Source organism: Polyodon spathula, chromosome 36 (assembly GCF_017654505.1).
Source record: "Polyodon spathula isolate WHYD16114869_AA chromosome 36, ASM1765450v1, whole genome shotgun sequence".
NCBI lineage: Eukaryota > Metazoa > Chordata > Actinopteri > Acipenseriformes > Polyodontidae > Polyodon > Polyodon spathula.
The window spans coordinates 5,836,506-5,843,269 of record NC_054569.1 but is presented as its reverse complement, the minus strand read 5'-3'; the positions used below and the strand labels follow the sequence as shown (position 1 = coordinate 5,843,269).

Sequence of the window (6,764 nt, the reverse complement as noted above, 5' to 3'; positions counted from 1 at the left end):
TTACAGATGCATGTGTTGCCACGAGCCTCCTTCTATTCTACAATCAACAAATGTCAACAAATTTCAACAAATGGTTTCTTAAAAAAAAAAAAGTGCTGCTGATGATTTAGCATTTGTTAGTCAGCTACACATGTTCAGTTTATGTACGAATCCGGTGCTAGTGAGGACAAGGATTTATCAGTCTTCTGAAGAGGAACCTGACGATCACACCCAACGGATCATTTGAACCAGCTGCAATGGCACGTACTGACGCAAAAACCCTCCACCTCAAGGCAAAACACCGAGACAGGACATAAAGAGGAACCCACTGGGTCCTGCACCTGGAAGAACAACTTTAATCAGCCAAAGATGCCTGGGATCTGTTTGCACAAACCTTGAAGAACAAAGAACAGCAGCAAGTAACCAGAAAGGAAGGATGGATGTATCAAAAAACAAGCTTCTGGCTTTTTTGGGCCTTTCCCTTTTTAACAGAACAAGGAAAAAAAACTGATCTTTGGAGAGCAACTCTCAAACCCAGTGTATCGAGCCACAATGTCTTGAAAGATGTTTGTCTTGCTGAGGTTTGACGACATATGCACAAAGATTACACTACTTTTGGGGTGGCTCTCCACAAATCTTGTAAATCCTCTACACGGAAATCTTTAAATGCTTCTCTCCATGAAAATCTTTAGTAAAAGGTGAAATATGTATTCTAGCTGAAGAGATGCCAGAGCATGGCTTTGCTGGCAGCCGAGCCCTTCTGGCCGGCCCAGAGGCCAAACAAAACAAAAACAGGAACTCTTCCCAAAACACAACTGCTGTTTGGTCCCAGCAAAGGGCCGAATTACTGCCACCTTGAAAGAGAGGGCTCCTTGCCCCCCTAAACAGCTCTGTTTCTGCTTTACTGCTGTGCTCCTCTCCTCCTCCCACAAGCGTAAGGCCATCTGGGTACTCTGGCCTGCTGTGTGTGCAGAGCAGGCTGTCCCTCATCATCTACTTAGGTGTGGAGTGGACGAAGCAAGCCCCGGTTCCATCTCCCGCTTCCAAAATCAGTTTAATATAGACTGCCCCCTAGATTGTATAAGAATATATATAATTTATTTTTAATAACATACTCAATTATATCTTTACAGAAGAAAATTACATTAACAGAATACAATTATCAAATATTTCCATTCATCTTTTCCTGTTAAATGAAAATCAATTTTCATTTATTCTTTTACTTTCCCCAAGAAGATAAATTCGGCTTCTTTTCACATTAGAAATGCACTGCTTTACCTTGCATTCCTGCTATCCCATCAAATCAATTGTCCATGAAACCAGAAGCCATGCAATTAAACACCTCCCTCTGGAAATCAATTCGTTCACATCCATATAGCACCATATTACAGTTAACTATAATTTGGGCAGGCATTTATCCATACATGCCCACAACTCCCTAGCAAATTGACATTCCCAGAAAACATGTCCAACAGACTCTCCTCCCACACCCTCTTGGACATTTCAGGGCTTCTAGTACAGTTATGCCTACAGAGGTTCTCTCACTGGAAGCCTGTTAAGAGCACATCTTTTAGGTTGTCATCCATGTGTTTTACTTAATTTTTTCCTCCATTAGCGTGCTATACGTTTACCTGTGCTTTTAACAGTATCTTTGGTTTTACATTATTGGCTTACTTACAAGAAAAGTACAGCAAATTCATAATGCCAAAGTAGTGTCTCGGCTTTTGGAAGCAAATTTGTCAATTGAGACAAATCCCTCAATGCAAAGGCCATGTAGAACCTTAAAGAAACATGTGTGCATTACAGAAGTAATTAACATTTTACACGTGAAACAAAACCTCCAATTTCAATGGAATGCATGGCACCCCCTCCCCCAGAATCAACCGGCATGCACATTAACTCTCTTCACATTCGTATTTCCCTCCCTGCAGGAAAGACATGCCTCCCTTGTTTTTAGTTTCACTCACATAGGCAAAATATCAGCTTTTGGAACCAGCACTTCACCAGACAGCCAGTCTTCTTGAGCGCCACATTTATTTCCTTTACCTTTCCAATTTGACCTCCCAGTTTCTTTTTTCACAATCTTTTCTTTTTTTTTTTTTTAAAGTTACACCCCAATATCTTAATACCATCTTCACACAAGTCCTTTCTATCTGCCCAACTCCCACAACATAATTGAAGACTTGGTTACATTAGTTTTCGAACCTGTACCTTCACTATATACAGAACCATCAGATGTTAGGAAGATCGTGGTGTCATCAGTGTACTGAGCTGTTTTCAAGGACTGACCGGAGCTACCAGGCAAGTGAACTCAACTAATTTTATTATCGCTCTCTCAGCAAATGGCTCATTAAACAAAACATATAATAATGGGGACATGGGCCACCCCTGGCTCACCCCCCCTCCCTGTATCGCTGGCTCAGTCATGTACCTGTTAACATTTACCATGCTGTGCACACAATTATAGGTTCCACTAATCCACCTGGTACAGCTAGGCCCAAAATGTATCTTCTGTAGTACCAAGAAAAAGAAGGCATGACCTGACACGATCGAAAGCCTTCTCCTGGTCTGTTTAACATACAAAGTGGCAGATCGCGCTCCTTTACCCAGTTCATAACATCTCTTATTAATTAAGATTTTAAGCTAGTCATTCGCCCTCTGACCCCACAAGTCTGGTCTTCAGCTACCACACATGACATCACCTCAATTACCTTAACACTATGTACTGTAAGCAATGGAATTGGTCTCCAATTAAGCACCTCTCTTGCCTTTCCTAAATCAAATTTTATAATTCCCTTTTTCATGCTAATTTGATAACCTCCCCTTTCCAAATGTCATCCTATACCCCATTACGTTTCCCAGTAATATTCCTAAAGGCTACATAACTTTAGGTATGCCACTGTAGTAGGTATTTGAAAGGACTCGACACATCTTCCCTATCTAGTTCCTGTTAACTCCACTATTTGCAGGTGCGCACGTACACCTGTGGTTTAGCCTTTTGCTGTCGTGTCATAAGCTACGGCCTGCAAGCAACAGCTAAGCACACGATAATTTAGCACAATTTCCATTGCAGCTGATAAGAGTAGTAGAGTTTCCATTGCATTCTCAACTACAACTTAACCCTTGACTGCCCTAATACTCGGAAAATATAAATTCCACCTCCACACCGTCACCCGCTGGGGATTTACCACCACTCGGAATTCATGGCCTCCTCCACCTCTTCCATACTTGGATCTTTCTCCAGTTCATCACATTGTTTTAGCTTCCTTTTTAATATTTAATAAGATGTTGCTTTTACCCAAGTCTGTTTCCAATCCTAGGGTTCTTAGAAAGTGTGTGCCTACTTTAACAGCCCTATATCTTTAACCCTTTCCTTCTCATCAGCCAGTTCAGTTATTGAAGCTTTCTTTGGAAGTGTGCACCTACTTTAACCCTTAGCAGTCCATTTATTCAGCTCTTGTCAGGTCCAATTTATTTTGACACACGCTGTTTATTTTATACGCGCAGTTTAAAATATTTTCCAGAGTAAAACGGGTTTAAAAGCCACTGAATCGCAAACGGACACTCTGTTCTGCATCTCCAGCCAAGCCCCACCCCTTGTTCGCTGTATTTCACATACCTCTAGAGCTGTGCATACTGATAAATCCTCTCCTGATCACTTGTTTTATCACCAAACTCCTCAATAATGTGATCCAAGTCATTATTTTATTACTATAACATCTCAAAGCTTTGCAAATCTCTGATTCTTTGAGAGCTGGATGCGGAAGCAGCTATCTTCTTTGTGTCTCTTATCTATGTGGTGCAGCTGCTAGCTCTTTTCGGCTCCCATCAGTCTCACTCGGCCATTGAAAGGTTTTCTCGTCTTTCTCCGGCTGTGCTTTCCGTCTTTTTGATGTCGGACAGGGTAAATTGTAATAGTAAATAAAGGGAAAAATGTAATTTCTGACCTAGTCCCACACAGGACTGCAAAGGGTTAACTGCCCTTTATCTTTAACCCTTTCCTCCTCAGCCAATTCAGTTAAAGCTTCTTTTGTTTTTGTCTGACTGTTTTAAAAAAGAATGTAGTGCACTTTGACACACAACTTTTTTGCTAAGAAACCAAATTCATTAAATTTCCTTCCCAGATGTAACCTAATCTGTTTAACACCATGTCACAAAGGAAAATAAACACAGACAGAGGTGGAGTTTGGTGGAGCTGAGCGAATGGTCTCGCTCAGCATTTAATGAATTAACAGACAGAAAATAAACTGTTGGAACAATACAAAAACAAACACAGGACACGGCACACGTCGCCAAAACAAAAAGACAAACAAAACGGACGAGACAGACAAACACGGTGAGCAGATACTTTAACTACACGACTACTATTATTATTACTTTTACCTCCGTCTCCTATCCCGTTCTCCACTCACCGAACACCCAACCGCGAGTGAGTGAAAACGTGCATCTATATATACTGTTGTGCTGGGATTCAATTACTAATTAATTATTCACTTGAATCCCAGCACGTGAATTAATAAAGTGCGATTCCCCGTGCTCATATTATTACTTTTTACTTGCACGTGAAGTGCTGTGCAATCCTCGTGCCTAAATACAAATATACATTTTAAACACTTGTGTTACACAGACCCGTTTATATCCCGTGTACCAATGACTATACACCAACATTTAAACACACCACACGCAACACATAACAGATAATATACACAGGGGCGGGCACTTTGTCACACACCATTATATTCATCCCAACACAACCTCCCCTTCATTTACTTTAATATATAGAGCTTCCATTATCTTTGAGTCTGTTCCACTCTTTCCTTATGCTTAAGAATATTGTAAAAAAAAAAAAAAAAAAAAAAAAAAAAAAATCTCTACCTCCTCCCACCATGAAAATGCAAGCTCTGCCAAGATATGAAGAGTTGCATTTGACACTTCATGTTCACATTCAATCTGGATCCAGACGCACCACAAAACACTTTAGTATGATCCATAGCCCTGTACACAGAAAAATCATCACCACACAAGTGACATCATCCCTATACAGCACACACTTACTCTGCTCCCCACCGCTGCCTGGCACAAACATTCCAGTTAAAAGTGAGTCATTTCTTAAAAGATTTGCCAGGGGCTCCATGCAACAAATAAAAAGCAGGGGTGAGAGCGGACAGCCTTGTCTTACCCCACTTAAAACCTGCACTGACTCAGATAGATCACCGTTAATCAAAATCCTACTGGCAATTTCCCTGTACAAAATTTGAATCCAATTAATCACATTTTTTGGAAAACCCATCTGAGCCAGTACAGCTAGCATGTATTTGTGCGCAATCCTATCGTACGCTTTTTCTAAATCCAAATTCAAAATACATAATTTATTCTACCTCTCCAGTGCAAACTGGATGGAATCTCTAATCAACATTGACTGTCCGCTCTGGTTGAGTTGACCCAGCATGACCCTGCAGTATTTGTTTAATACGCTGGTCTAATTGATCGGTCTTCTAGGCATGCCTATAAACGCGGTCGTTCTAGCATTAATATAGTGCGTTTGAACCCCTAATTGGGCTCAAGTTATCAAAGTTATCAAATCTTTCTTTTGTAACACCTAGGTTACCTTAGAGAAGCAAACCTCAATATCAATTTCTTTACAAACTCAGAGAACAGATCACACAGATCATCACCGATCCTCCACCACATTTCACAGTGGGTGCGAGACACTGTGGCTTGTAGGCCTCTCCAGGTCTCAGTCTAACCATTAGATGACCAGGTGTTGGGCAAAGCTGACAATTGGACTCATCAGAGAAGATGACCTTACTCTAGTTCTCTACAGTCCAATCCTTATGGTCTTTTGCAAACCTCAGCCTGGCTCTTCTTTACTTCTCATTGATGAAGGGCTTTTTTCTAGCTTTGCATGACTTCAGCCCTGCCCCTAGGAGCCTGTTTCGAACCGTCCTCGCCGTGCACTTCACCCCAGCTGCCGTTTGCCATTCTTTTTGTAGGTCACTTGATATCATCCTACGGTTGCAGAGTGACATTCGAATGAGTTGGCGGTCATCCCGGTCAGTGGAGAGTCGTTTTCGCCCTCTGCCGGTCTGTAGCTTTGTTGTCCCCAATGTGTGCTGCTTGACCTTGTTCTTATGAACCGCCGTCTTTGAAATTAAGGATGGAAGCAACCCGACGCTCACTGTATCCCTCTGCCAGTAAAGCCAGAACTGAACCCTTCTTTTCCTCACTCAAAACTTTCCTTTTCAACTCTTTGGGCATGGTCAATAGTTATTTTTTGATTCCAATTACTTTTGAGGTACTACTAGCACTGTTTTGCCATCCAGCTGGTCCTATTGCAAGAGGATAGTGATGACCACAGGAGTGGTTTTTATACTTGTCCTCATTAAAAAAGATTTGGTTCAGGTGATCCCCTAATCAGTACCTCATTCAGTAGAATGAGGTGTGCCTGTGTTGGAATTCAACAGACACTGGAATGGAATGGCTGCCATACATGTAGAGATGCTGATTTAAGAAAAATTTGCAGTGGTCTCTTAATTTTTTCCAGATATATATATATATATATATATATATATATATATATATATATTTTTTTTTTTTACTTTTTTTTTTTTTTTTTTTTGGAGCATTTTGTGTTGTCCTGCATACTGTCTATGACCCTGGAATTACCCCGGGGGTACGCATACCCCCAGTTGAAAACCGCTTCTCTAGTATGTATGATCATTTTTAAAGTTTCATATTTTCCCTTCAAATATGTAATCTCAAACGTATGCTCTACTGCCAAATGA

The 6,764-nt window shown here is 40.9% G+C and overlaps 1 pseudogene; it reads right to left on the bottom strand.

Annotated features, from left to right (window-relative positions):
* Positions 1-585: 585 nt before the first annotated feature.
* LOC121304096 lies at positions 586-715 on the bottom strand (annotated as a pseudogene).
* Positions 716-6,764: the final 6,049 nt, after the last annotated feature.